Source organism: Chelonia mydas, chromosome 1 (assembly GCF_015237465.2).
Source record: "Chelonia mydas isolate rCheMyd1 chromosome 1, rCheMyd1.pri.v2, whole genome shotgun sequence".
Taxonomy (NCBI): Eukaryota; Metazoa; Chordata; order Testudines; family Cheloniidae; genus Chelonia; species Chelonia mydas.
In genome coordinates this window covers 101,483,264-101,498,234 of record NC_057849.1, presented here as the reverse complement: position 1 = coordinate 101,498,234, position 14,971 = coordinate 101,483,264, and the positions used below count along the sequence as shown (strand labels likewise).

General features: G+C 43.2%; 1 long non-coding RNA gene across 1 annotated transcript; it reads right to left on the bottom strand.

Annotated features, from left to right (window-relative positions):
• Window positions 1-13,025: 13,025 nt before the first annotated feature.
• Window positions 13,026-13,377, bottom strand: LOC122462080. The gene is made up of 2 exons (XR_006284423.1): window positions 13,278-13,377; window positions 13,026-13,149 (listed from the first exon to the last, which is right to left on the bottom strand). It is a non-coding gene; the product is annotated as an uncharacterized LOC122462080 (long non-coding RNA).
• Between the last annotated feature and the right edge of the window lie 1,594 nt (window positions 13,378-14,971).

Sequence of the window (14,971 nt, the reverse complement as noted above, 5' to 3'; positions counted from 1 at the left end):
ATATACATTCCATTCAGCACAGCTTATTTTCTCAGCCATTTAAAGGAATCAGAATCTAACGCATATCTAGCTAGATTACTTACTAAGTTCTAAGACTCCATTCCTGTTCTGTCCCCGGCAAAAGCATCACACAGACAGAGAGAACCTTTGTTCCCCCCCCCCTCAGCTGTGTCTCCTCATTGGTCATTTTGGTCAGGTGCCAGCGAGGTTATCCTAGCTTCTTAACCCTTTACAGGTGAAAGGGTTTTTCCTCTGGCCAGGAGGGATTTTAAAGGTGTTTACTCTTCCCTTTATATTTATGACACCATCTCTCCTGTTGAAGCTGTTCTACTTTTTATAACTACTTAAACAGTCATTGGACCAAAGAGAGAGCACATAAGATGGCTTCTATAGGCTTGTTATTAAGGCATTTACATGGATTGTAGGAAACATGGATTCAAATCTCTCATCTGTTACAGTAGGCAGGAGGGAGGTCTCCCAATCCCCATGACTATATTAAAAGAACATTATTTAGGTTGCAAAGTTAAGCTCTCAAGAGCTTCTTAACTTCCAAAATTCAAAATCACATAGGAAATTCTGCAGTAACAAACTGTGCTATGTGACTGCTTCTGTCCTCTTTAAACAAGTGGGTGAGGAAGAGGCAGATCCCTTGTTCTACTCACCCACCCACCCGCCAGCTGCATCCTTTGAGGGCTGCAGCAAATTAATTCCCCCCGGAACAAGATGAGAAGTAAAATTGTTTGCTCTCTGAGTGTTAGTAAATGAAAGCACACTGACACAAGTAGGAAGACACAGTATGTTACATCTTCCAACTGTGTTACAATCCATTAACAAGACAGGAATTCAGATTGTCATGAAAAAGAAGAGGGGAGGTCTTTTCTGAGGACTGCTTTTTTCTGTAATAGGCTTTACACGCTCTTTTCCCCTCCCAGATCATATTAGTATTATTTGTATCAGCAAACAATAGCAGTGATCTGAACCACAGACTGAGCAAGCTAATACTTCAGTAAATCGTTGCTGCCTCCTGTTACATCTGTTCTGCTCTGTTCACTAATTGCCTGTCACAACCACTGAGCCATGGTGCCAGCCATGCTGCCGCTTCCTGTTTGGTCAGCTTGTCGTCTCCTATTAATCTGAGCCCTGTTGCTTTTCCCACAGCCTCTGTTTTTGCGCTCTAGATATAATGAAAATCTATTGCCTTGGTGTGACAAAGTACCAACATTATAATTCAAGACAGAAAAAAGCTAATGACTTTTTTGTGTGAAAATTGACAGTCACTCACCATAACAGCATTTTTTCCCCCTGATACCCTGTTCACTTTCAGGACTGTATGTATCCTTCAGTGTAGTAGCAGTAGTATTCTATCAGCTGGAAAGGAGCTTTTGGCATCAAACATTTTGTATAAGTGATAAGCGAGATCTAATCATAAAAAGGTAGTGCCAGGTAGAGTGGGACCATCATAAAGGCGGGTCAAAGCTAGACTTTTGTTGGTTTGTTTGCCAGAAACCAGTTTGGATTAGCTAGATTTGGCAGTTTTTAAAGACTAATTATCTTTTCCACATTCGAATTTGTTAGCTCAGTATCCAGAGCACACGGGATATACATACATGTACAGTGTCAAAGTTCTTTGTCTAGTTCAGACTTTTGAAAGCTGATCCCATCCCCATCCTGCTTCTGCAAACTCAAAACAATCAAGCCCTTCTGGTAATCGCACCATGTCTTACGTTTTGGGAGGTGTCATTCAGTGGTGCTGTAACAGAGTCGGAGTGCTTTTCTTAGTATGTGAGCAAATATTCAGTCTTGTTCAAGACTTGTACATTGTTACTAGATTGGGGTTATTCAAAGTTCTGCATAGAGGGAGCTGTGCAAACAGCAGGAGAATTTGTTCAGTTCTTGAGGAGAGCTTCTCCCTGAGAACCAGACATTGGTTGAGATTCCCAAAAGAAAGAATTGCCTGCAATCACCTCTTCTAGGTTTGGTGTATGTGTGTAAAGACAAGTTACACATAAATTATTCATTATTTGTATTATCCTAGTAACTAACTAAAGACCCTAGTTGTAGACCAGGACTCTGTTGTCCTAGATGTTTCCATACCAATTTATATCCATGGATGCAGATATCCAAGGAGCTGCAGGGCTCTACCAGGAACGGCAACGGTGAAAGCAGCCGCATGCCAAGCCACCCCTCACAGCAGCCAGCATCCTGCTTGGGCAGCTCCTCCAGTGTGGCTGTACCACCCCCAGCCCCGCCCACTGGGGTGGGCAACAGGCTGAGTGGCAGAATATAAAGATAGCTTCTGCTTCAAAGAGCTTAAGATCTATTTATAAATCAAGAGACAACAGATGAAACAGTACAAGGAATGGATGATAGACTATCATCACAGCAACAACCTGACAATTGTCAAGTTTTTTGTTGGCATTGCAGTATCTTACTGATGAGCAGACCAGTGAGAAGATAAACCTTTTATAATGAACAGAACTATGTCCAGAAATGGGGCGATAAACTTTCTACTGCTCTGCATAGCTGTAGCTTATGACTTCCCTGTCTTGGGCCTCTTGGTAGATCTACACAGTAATTAAACAACTGCAGCTGGCCCGGCTCAGCTGACTCTTGCTCACGGGGTACAGGGCTGTGGGGCTGTAAACCTGTGGTGGAGCCTGGGTTCCAGTCCAAGCCAAACAAAGGGGGAATATAAACAAATAACACAAGTATGTAGGGACAAAAATAGACAGGCCAAGGCACAAAACAAGATTATACTACCTAGAGACAGAAAGGGTAAGAAGAAAACATTTTACAAATACATCAGAAGCAAGAGGAAGACCAACGACAGGGTAGGCCCATGACTGAATGAGGGGATAAAAACATTAACAGAAATGTGGAAATGGCAGAAGTGCTAAATGACTTTTTTGTTTCAGTTTTCACCAAAAAGTTGAGTAGCAATTGGACGTCTAACTTCATGAATGCCAGTGAAAATGATGTAGGAATTCAGAGGCTAAAATAAGGAAAGGACAAGTTAAAATTACTTAGACAAGTTAGATGTTTTCAAGTCACCAGGACCTGATGAAATGATTCCTAGAATACTCAAGGAGCAGATTGAGGCAATATCGACCCATTACTTATTATCTTCAAAAAGTCATGGAAGACAGGCAAGATTCAAGAGGACTGGAAAAGGGAAAACAGTGAAAATCTATTAAAAGGGCAATAAGGACAACCCAGGAAATCACAGACCAGTCATCTTAACTTCAGTATCCGGAAAGATAATGGAGCAAATAATTAAGCAGTCAATTTGCAAACACCTACAAGATAATAAGGTGATTAGTAACAGTCAGCATGGATTTGTAAAGAACAAGTTGTGTCAAACCAACCTAATAGGTTTTCTTTGACAGGGTAACAAGCCTGGTGGTTAGGGGGAAAGTGGTAGACATGGTATATCTTGACTTTAGTAAGGCTTTTGATACTGCCCTCACATGACCTTCTCATAAACAAACTAGGGAAATGAAACCTAGATGGAGCTACTATAAGGTGGGTGCATAAATGGCTGGAAAACCATTCCCAGAGAGTAGTTATGAGTGGTTCACAGTCAAGCTGGAAGGGCACAATGAGTGGGGTCCCTTAGGGAGTAGTGCTGGACCTGCTTCTGCTCAATATCTTCAATTATTTAGATAATGGCATAGAGCAGAGGTGGGAAAACTACGGCCCGCAGGCCACATCCGGCCCGTGGGATCCTCCTGCCCAGCCCTGAGCTCCTGACCAGGGAGGCTAGTCCCTGGCCCCTCCCCCACTGTCCCCCGCTCCCCCGCAGCCTCACCTCGCCACTGTCACAATGCTCTGGGCGGTGGGGTGAGCTCCTTGGTCAGCGCAGCTACAGAGCCTGGCCTGACCTGGTGCTCTATACTGCATGGTGGCGGTGGCGGAATGGCCCGGCTCCAGCTGGGCAGCGTGGCTGTAGTGCCACCAGCCACCGGTGCTCCAGGCAGCACGGTAAGGGGGCAGGGGAATTTGGGGGGGGGGGGCTCGTGGACAGTGGTCGGGGCGGTCAGAGTGCAGGGAAAAGGGGGTTTGAATGCGGGTAGGGGTCCTGGGGGGGGCAGTCAGGAACTTGAGGAGGGGTTGGATGGAGTGGCAGGGGGCAGCCAGGGGTGGGGGTTCTGGGGGCAGTCAGAGGACAGGGAGAAGGGGCGGTTGGATGTGGCAGAAGTTCCAGGGGGGCCAGTCAGGAAGAAGAAGGGGGTTGGATGGGGTGGTGGGGGGCAGTCATGGGCAGGGGTTCCAGGGGCAGTCAGGGAGAAGGGGTGGTTGGATAGGGCAGGGGTCCTGGGGGGGGAAATCAGGAATGAGAGGAGGGGTTGGATGGGATGACAGGGGTCCGGGGGCAGTCAGGAGACGGTGGGTGAGGATGGGGCAGAGGTCCCGGGGGGGGCCCATCAGGGAACAAGGGGGGGTTGGATGGGGCAGGAGTCCCGGGGTGGGGCGGATAGGAGGTGGGGGCTGGGCCATGACCCTCTCCCCTATCCGGCCCGCCACACAATTTCCAAAACCAGATGCGCCCTCAGGCCAAAAAGTTTGCCCGCCCCTGGCATAGAGAGTACACGTATAAAGTTTGTGGATGATACCAAGCTGGGAGGGGTTGCAAGTGTAACACCGACAGACCCTGGTTGTGAGTGGGCGGGATTGAACCTGGGACCTCTGGAGCTAAATGCATGAGCCTCTACTGCATGAGCTAAAAACTGTATGGTCCTTAGCTAAGGCTGTAGAGCAGATTCATTAATCTCTAAGTGGTCTCGGTGCCACTAGATGGGATAGAACACAACATCCAGGAGGTGTGTGGGTTACACAAGTGCTTTGGAGGATAAGATTAAAATGCAAAATGATCTGGACAAACTGGAGAAATGGTCTGAAGTAAATAGGATGAAATTCAATAAAGACAAATGCAAAGTACTCTACTTAGGAAGGAACATTGCGTTGCACACATACAAAATGAGAAATGATTGCCCAGGAAGAAGTACTGCAGAAAGGGATCTGGAGGTTATAGTGGATCACAAGCTACATATGAGTCACCAATGTAACACTGTTGCAAAAAAAAAAAAAAAAAAAAAAAAAAACACAACCCAATTTTGTCATTCTGGGCTGTATTAGCAGTACTGTTGTAAGCAAGACACAAGAAGTAATTCTTCTGCTCTACACTGATTAGGCCTCAAGTGCGACCAGTTCTGGGTGCCACATTTCAGGAAAGATGTGGACAAAATTGGAGAAAGTCTAGGGAAGAGCAACAAATATGATTAAAGGTCTAGAAAACATGACCTATGAGGGAAGATTGAAGCAATTGTGTTTGTTTAGTTTGGAGAAGGGAAGATAGAGGACATGATAACAGTTTTCAAGTACAAAAAGGTTGTTACAAGGAAGAGGGTGAAAATCTGTTCTCTTTGACCTCTGATGATAGGACAAGAAGCAATGTGTTAAATTGCTCAAGGGCAATTTAGGTTGGACTTTATGAAAAACTTCCTCACTGTTGGGGTGGTTTAGCACTGGACTAAATTGCTAGGGAGGTTGCAGCATCTCCATCACTGGAGATTTTTTAAGAGCAGGTTAGATAAACAGCTGTCAGGGATGGTCTAGATCATACTTAGTCCTGCCTTAAGTGCAAGGGACTGAACTAGAAGATCTCTTGAGATCCCTTCTAGTCCTGCGATTCCATGATTCTGTCTACATCACAATTTTACAGTCCTGCAGCCTGGGTCACAAACCCCACAACCCTGAGTCAGCTGACATGGGCTAACAGTGAGTGATCAATTGCTGTGTGGACATACCCTATGTTTCTACCACATCAGGAAGTGGATTGCAGGAAACCAAACACTGCAAAAGGAGCATACAGAAAGTGTGACATCTCTTCACTTTTTGGAGGACTTACTCAATAGTACATTTTCCCTTTTTTAGATCCCTTTACTGAACTAAAACACTATTAAACTAAAACTATAACCAACATAATAACTGAGTTAACAATACTTCAGGTCTGTTTAACACAACATGTCTTGATTGGTCTCTTAGGGCATTTCAGCAGTCTTCCTGATTTGCTGTATTGCAAACCCTCATTAACCAAATCCTTGTCTGTACCAGACTGTTCAGTCTCATAGTCAATACCAGGGTCAGTTTATAAACTGCTTTCAACATGGGCATCTGCTCTCCTGTTACTTGTCTCAGTTAAGTTGTCAGGTATCTTCAGCAGATGCTTACAATTCTTTCAGAAGATTTTGCCTTCATCGGTGATCACTGAGTATATGCTCTTTGATCACTGTAACTTTGACTGTCTAATGTTCATCTTGCCAAATTCTCATGTGTCTGGGGGTTTTTTTGGTTTTTTTTTTTGGTTTTTTTTCACTGGGAGAAAAAGTCCTGCTCCTTTATGGTAATATTTTGTTTGATCGTACTTTCCTAGCCATGTCCTTACTATCACAGACTCATTAGTCATCCTTTGTTTTTGTCCCATATCTGGTAATCAACTATTTATACATGTAGTTATAGGGGTGTTTAGTAGGTGACTACATATTACAGCACTGTAGATCTATCACTGAGTTCTGACAAATATGGATATTGATGGTTGTATTTTGCTAGTTTGTTTATTAGAAGGTCATTCCTTAGAATTATGAACTCTTATCATTTCATGATCACTTTCAGCCAAGCTGTCTTCCACTTTCAAATTCTCAACCAGTTCCTCCCTATTTGTCAAAATCAAATCTAGAACAGCCTCTCCCCTAGTAGCTTTCTCCACCTTCTGAAATAAAAAGTATCTCTAATACATTCCAAGAACTTGTTGGATACTCTTTGCCCAGCTGTGTTATTTTCCCAAAAGATGTCTGGGTAGTTGGAGTCCCCCATCATCACCACCAAGTCCTGTGCTTTGGATTATTTTCTTAGTTGTTTAAAAAAAGCCTCATCCACCTCTTCTTGGTTAGGTGGTGTGAAGTAGACTCCTACCATGACATCACCCTTGTTTTAAACCCCTTTTATCCTTACCCAGACACTTTCGACAAGTTTGTCTCCTGTTTCCAATCAATCTCAGTCCAAGTGTATACATTTTTATATATAAGGTGATCTTGGGGTTCATTAAATAACAAACCAGTGAATGAGAAAGGACTAAAACAATCTGGAGAGTGTCTCTGGTGAACTGCTGCACAAAGCCAGGCGGTGTTCCCAGCACCCACCTCCGAGGCACATCTTCAAATTCCCACATGCACACCACGGACCCTTATGAAGGAGTGTCTCTTAATCACTGTCTTTCATAAACATATCTCTACATCTTCCCTCTTAAAGAAAAACAAATTAACTTATATACATATATAAAAACAGTTAACTATGTAATAAGACATACATTAATTTCACATCCTATCTAGTACATTACCATAAACACAATGTGTCAACTACCTAAAAGGAGAGGTTACCAGCACATCACTCTCAAATGAGTCTTTACCACTCACTTTCCTCAAATACCCCTTCTCCATCAGGTTAGTAAGTCTGAGTTTTTCAGAATGTTTAACCTCACGCTCTGATCTCTGGTTGCTAGTTTGAAACGTTATCTTTTGATAGCATTGTTGAGTCTCTGGAATCTAAGCATATGCATAGCTGGCCATTACTTTTCTCCATAATGAGGAGGGAGCTCCTCCATTTTGTTAGCGCCTCAAGTTTTTGTATTACTTGCATTTCTTACATCCTTGCAAGCTCAGCCTTGAATTTAATCACAGAGTGCAAATGGCACCTTTCACGTGGATGGACAACTGGAGGGACCTGCTTCTTTATCCGGATTGCACATTCACCCTGCAAGCAACCCAACCCTTGAAACAGGTCATGATATTCCTGAAAGAGTGCCTCATAGCCAGGTTCAGTATGATCTTTTAGTGAGAGCATGCATTTTTACCAGACTGAGTTTCACATGCAGCCGCACCTAAAATTGGTGTCATCTCCTTTGGCATGACAATGAACAGGCCCCAGTAGATGGCGTTTTTATGGTTGATGCTAGCAATACACCTCCCCTTCATAGGTATATTTGTTCCAGAATAACCAGTTACTTTTATTTTGTTGGCCCCTAGTTAGGTCTTATTTTAGTCTCTCATAATCTTGTTCAGACAGAATGTTAACCTGAGCTCCTGTGTCCAGTTTCAGTGGAACAATTGTTCCATTCACTGTCATAGGCAATATCCAGTCCCTCTCATCAGGCTTGCTGATCCCAGTACGTCTTTGTAAAACTCCTCCACCAGATTGTTTTAACTGAATGCACTTGGCTTTTCTGCATTTGGGATCTGCAGCATTTTGCAAAATGATTATTTTCCCCACATTTATGACAGTTTCCCAAAGGCAACACACTCTTTGGGGCCATGCTGTGATCCACACCTTCCACATGACTGTCTGTACCCAGTCTTCCCCCAGCAGTGGTTTTCATAGTGAGCGGTTCCACTCTTTGATTTAATATATTTTCACTATATTCTTTTTTACTTAGTCCACAGATAACCCTTCTGGTGAAGTCAGCTCTTTGGCTTGTGCTTTCACAGTTTCTGCTGCCCTGCATATTTAGAGAGCTTTTTCAAAAGTTAAGTCTCTTTCCCTTAGCAGTTTCTCTCTTAACGCATTGTCTTTAATGACACATATGTGTCTATCTCTGACCAGAGACTCTGTCAGCTCACCAAAGTCACAGATTTTACTGAGTTTCCTTAATTCTGTGAAATATTGTTCAATGGTGTCAGTTTTTTGCATGCATGTAAAAATGTGTGACTTTCAAAGTTTTCATTCCTTTTTGGCATGCAATGTTCCTCAAATTTAGTCAGTATTTTACTTAACTTCATTCTTTCATCTTCTTCAAACTTAAAATTGTTATAAATATCCAATACTTCCTCCCAACATGCATAAAGATGGATTGATGATTTCACTTAATCATTTTTCTCCTCTGTCCCTGTTGCTGCTAAATACAAATCATATCTGTTTGAATTTCTTCCAGTTCTCTGCAACATTTCCTGACAATTGCAGACAGGAAGGAGGTTGCAACACATCCATTTTTGGCTTTCCCCCCCTTCATAAGCTAGTCAAGCTACTATTCTGCTCACCAAATACATGCAAAAGCCTCTGTGCCTGGTGCTCCATGTGCTTCTCTGGTGCCTCCCTTTGCAAACACCTGACAGGAGTTAACTTCAAAATGACTGCAGTTTCCTTCTCATTCAGCACTTCTGACACCATGATCTTGGGGTTCATTAAATAACGAACCAGTTAATCAGAATTGCTTTTTTGAGGAATTTCTCCAATATACATACTCAACATTCAGTTTATCCATTGGCTAGAGGGTAGCTGGGACTAGATGTCTCATAACAAAAGTCGTACATTTGAGACAAATCCAGGAATTCTCTATTCTTGAACTGTGGTCCATCATCGGTTATTACTGTTCTTGGAATTCCATGATTTTCAAATACAGATTTAATGTGCCTGACAAGTGCTGATGTTGTGGTATCTTCAAGTATTACTACTTCTGGGAAACTGGTTAAGCAGTCCATTATAACCAGGTGATGATGTCTTCCCAAGATCAAATGTCAACTCCAACTTTGTCCCATGGAATTGCAAGTTGTTTGTGCATTATCATTGGTTCTTTCTTCTAGGAATCTCTGTACTTCTGACATGTTTCACACTTGCTTTCTTCGATGTCACTATTCATCTGTAGCCAGAACACAACTTCTCTGGCTCTCCTTTTTGATTTGGTCATTCCCAGATGCCCTTCACGTATTAGATCCAATATTTTCCTTCTCAACACTGTGAGAACCATGATCTGCATCCTCTTCAAAAGCACTCCTGAAATCACTTACAGCTCCTTTTTATAGTGGGTTAGGCAGATGGGAAGTGTTGATCTCCTTTACTTCTCACTTGTATCACTGCTTCCAGCATTTCATCTTTAACTGTTTCAGTCTCCAATTCACCTTCTATGCTGGGGATACAGCATGTGACACTACTCTTATGTTCACATGTATGTTTACTACTTGTACAAGAACATCAGAATGTGTATTGTGAGATGGAGCATATGCTTTTGAGAATGTGTCTGCCATTATTAATCGTGAATAAAGTAGCTGAAGTCAACGTACTTAGATCTACTTACTGTGGTGTCTTCACTGCAGTAGGTCAACTGCTGACAGTCCCCCCGTTGACTCCGCCTGCACTTCTCACTCCGGTGGAGTACTGGAGTTGACGGGAGAGCGCTCAGCAGTCGATTTATGGCATCTTCACGAGACACGATAAATTGACCCCTGCTGGATCGATTGCTGTGGAGGTAAGTGTAGATATGCCCTCAGTGTTTATACTGTATGTCACATAAGTACCAAATTTGTCTATTTTAATTTGCCAATCTTTTGCGTTTTCAGCGTAATCCTTTATTGCAACTAAAAATAAACTTCCTTTTCCCGTAAGCAATCAATTTTTACTCTTAATACATGTACTTTTATGCTTTTTCTGCATCTGTTAACATAATGGTTGGGCTTATTACAGTTTCTATATAGTTGACTGAATGCTGGGCATTTCCTATACTCATGTTGGTTGCCACATCACTGGCATGGTTTCCTGCTTTCCATTTGTCTGTCCCTAGACAATTTAAGCCCATGAACTTATCCTTTAGCTATGGTACTCAGTCATATGTTCCATGCTTTTATCTAGGCTTTTTATTTGTTTCTGTTTATTCTGCGGCTTGGTATATACACATTGCCCTTTCTTCAATAATGGAAGAACAAGATCCATATCCTGTAGTAACCATTCATAGACTTTTGTATTGTTACACCCCAGGACAATCTGGTCTTTAATGAGAGAGTCTTTTAACGTTCCATATTCACAGCACTGACTTTTTAGTTTTAAGTCTGTTACAAACTCCTCTATTGTTTCCCCATCATTCTCTGTTCTCATCCTGAACATATATCTTTCAAAAGTACATTTTTTTCCAAGGACAAAAATCATCCTTAAACATTGTCATTATTGCTGCCAAGCTTTGCTCTCCCCTGCCCTCCTCTCCCTGCGCCCATCTATATAGAATTCATTGTACACATCTAGGGCTTCTATGCCTGCCACTGTTAATAGCAGAGCAATTCTTGCTCATCCTTCCATTTATTCACACCATGGCTTTCATATATAGCTGAAATTTCTGTTTCAACCATTTCCAGACATATTCAGCATTTTCCCTGATTCTCAGGGCTGGTAGGGAAGTTACCTGAAGTTGTACAGGCTCTGTAGCAGTGATTGCAAAGTTCTCTCTCACTGGGTCTTCCAGCATGCTTTCACTGCTGGTACCATGTAATATCTTACTGAGGAGCAGGCTTGTTTCAAGATAAATCCTTTTTTTATTATTAGAACTACATACAGAAGTAACAAAACTTCCTACTACTCTGTGTAACTGCAGCCTGTGATTTCCCTGCCCTGGGCTTTTTTGTTTCTGCCCCAGCAGAGTGGGGGGTGGGTGTCACCAGAGCCAAAGACTGCATGAAGAGTGTACAGAAAGTCTGTCATCTTTACAATTTCTGGAGGATTTACTGTCTAATATCTGCATCACAGAAAATGAGAGCTTTAAGGCAGGTTTTGAAGGAGGATAATGAATTAGATTGGCAAATGTTTACCCATAGCTGCTCACAAATGTGAGGGGCAGCACTGGAGGAAGCACAAAGGTGCTTGTTTGAAAATTTAACAAGCGGGCAATTGGAGGCTGGCCTTATAAGCCAGTCTGAAGCAGGAGGTCCAAATGGAAGATGATGCCGAGGTTACAGACTTGAGTGCAGGCAGGATGGCGGTGCCCACAGTGGTCAATAGAGAAGGTAGCAGGAAGGGCTTGATTTGAAGATTAAGAGTTCTGTTTTTGCTATGTTTAGCTTCAGCTGACAACTAGACATCCATGAAGCGATTTCAGAGAGATAGGCTGAGATTGTAGTTGGGACAGAAGGACACAGGTCTGGAGTAGAGACTGTTGAAGAAAACATTATCTTCACTCTTAGGTTGTTGCAACAAGTCAGAGACAGCTTTATTGTCAAGAAGTTGCAAAGGGGAGAGTGCGCACAGACAGGGATTCCCCCTTCCTAGGCAGGTCTCCGCCAGATAAACAATTAGGGCAAACATTTATACCTTTTGCTGGATACAATAATGATCAACTGCTGCGTCTTGTTTATACATATTCCTTCCTGATATCTTACTTTTCTCAGTAGTTCCTGAGACAGTCTGCATTCCATTCTTATCTAACACAAGGTCAAAAACAGCATTTCTTACAGTTTTTCTAGTCGCTTCCCACTCGCCCAGGCCCTGCCTTAAAGTCTCACATTATTAGAGTTAGCCTGACTCTTACTCTATTCCTAAGAAACTAAAATGTCTGCGTCCAAATTCTTTTTTTCCCTTTTTCCACTTCCACAAGAGGTAGGTCAGCAAATCATCAGCACAGATAGGACAGCTGAATTTGTGTTTGCAGATGAGCATACCAAGGACAGAAACCTGTGAAATGCCAGAAACCTGTGAACCCCACCCCCCCAGGAAGATAGATAAAGGGTGGATGAGAAGAATCCTCTGAAGAACACACTGAAGTAGCAACTAGAGGCAAGAGGACTCAGACTCAGCAACACTGATTTCTCATCCAGTGAGAAGTCAACCTTTAAGGACTCCAGACATCTGCTACTGCCTGACAAACAGGCAAAGTGTTGCTGAAGTTCTATACATTCCCCTCCCAGTCTAGTCCTTTGGGAGAAAAAAGTGTGTTGATTTCATAATATGATACTTGCTCTCCTATAGTACATGCTTTTATGAGCTGTGACATAGTTAGCAATGACGACATTTAAATCATCCTCCCTGGTGTCTGAGTTAGTACCTATTGAAATGAAGAGGGCAGTTCACACCTCCAAGCAATCATTTCAGGCTGTGTGGAAATGGAGGCACATACTCCTGCATTGATTACAATTAAGTTACATTTTGAAGGTTTTCTCCAAAACCGTAACAGCTACAGACTTATTTTAAAAATGTAAGGTTGTTATGGTGTGCACTCACCATCAGTGTTCTCCCTTGCAGCAGAGCACAATGTTGTAGGAATCTTCATCTGTAGCAGCCCCTGCAGGCCATCTGCCTCTACACAATTCAGCCCTCCCGCAGAGCTGCACTTACTTCAGTTCCCTTTTGGGGTAACAAAAGTTCAAACTAATATCCAAATTCTCTCAACAACTCAGCCTGTCCTCTGGGCATTATCTGCTACGTTCTTTCTCATCTACTCCTGAACCTTCTTCCCCAGCTCTGGTATTGACCACTGGCCCCTCAGACTGAGATTTTTTTCGGAGGTGTCTGTTCTCCTGCAGACTCTGCCTCAGGCCCCTTCAGAGGAGTCCCTCAGTTCCCCATGGTTTCGCCCTCGGCCCCCATCAGAATGAATTCTCTCCCTTTTATGAGGCCCAGGTGCCCATTAAGTTATCTTAGTCCCACTGCTCTGGCTAAGAGGCAACTAATTCATTAAGGCACAGGTGTAATAGATGTAACTAATTGGTTTCTAACCCTTCCTATCCCATGATGGGGTTTCACCCCATCACATAAACTCTGGAGAACCATTGAGAGGTCTGTTATTTTGGGAGACATCCTTCTTTACCTGTTCTGTATCATAGAAGAGGTGGGCAAGAATGTTTACTATGCACTGAAAAGAACAAAGGAAAAAAGACCATGCATATGCATACATTAGTAAACAAAGCAACTGATTTTCTTCTTGATTTCCCTTCCACTTACCTTCTCCCTCAGTATTAGTTAACTTCTCTCTGCTTGTGCTGCTTTAATGGAGGGTCTGAGCTGCAAACACTTGCTACCAAGCTGTAAGTCAACGAAACCATTTCTAGTAACTTTCAGCAAACTTGCAAACTTCTGGGAGCAGTGACATTGCAAATCACCATGAGCCTTTATGGCTCTGTATAAAAAATTTAATCACAATAATAGTAAGTTAAAGCTCTGGCATCCTGGATACAAAGCTCAAATGCCTGAAAGTGAAAGTTTCATCCATCAAAACACCACCACATTATTCCAGATAATTAGCAAACGCTGCTCAAGAGAGAGCTATAACTAGAATAACTGCTGAACAGTAACTTTCTTAAATTTTGCTCTGCCTCCTGTGAGGGGGTCCACTCGCTGCAGGCGCGTCTTGTAGTTAGGTCTGGGAATTAGCTGTCGCCCCATCCAATCAGTTGCTCACGTTGTTGCCCCTCTTTATGTTGGTGACTCAGCACTCCGACCAGGTCACTATATAGTCCTCTCTTTCTGGGGTAACAAAACCCCACCAGACAAACTGGCCATATGCCATCTCAGGCAGCCTTCTGGTCCAACTACAGATCCTGTGCTACTTTGCCACTGGCCGGTAGGGGAACCCAGGCCTGCCTGCTGCTGCAGTTCCAGCTCAGGGACCCTGTGACAAGCTATCTAGGTCTGCTCAGTCTCAGGCCCCATTGCTGTTTCCCTGGGCTCTTTCCTACCCCCTCTCTCTATCTCCTTGCCTAGCTCTTGGTTTGCCACCAAAGTGTCATCCACTCTCCATGTCTATTTCAGCCCCCTAGCCCTCTTGTAAGGCCATATCTATACGTACAGCGCTGCCGCATGTTTGGTGAAGATGTTCTATGATGACAGGAGAGAATTCTGCTATTGGCATAAAAAATAACCCACCTCCGCAAACGGCAGAAGCGCCGTGCACATGAGTGCTTATGTTGGTATAACTTATGTCGCTCGGGGGGTGGAATATTCACATCCCTGAGTGACAAATTTTGCTGCCATAGGCTGTAGTGTAGACATAGCCTAAGGCTCCTTAGTGCAGGACAGGCTTCCAGGGATTACTCTCCCCCTGGATCTCCTCCATATTCTTACCTAGCTCTCTTTCCTTCCAGAGGAAGGCTGCAGGCCCCATCCCTGTAATCCCTTCCTGTTTTATACTCCTATCCCAGCTCCTCCCCCAGCTAGGCTTCATCAGCAA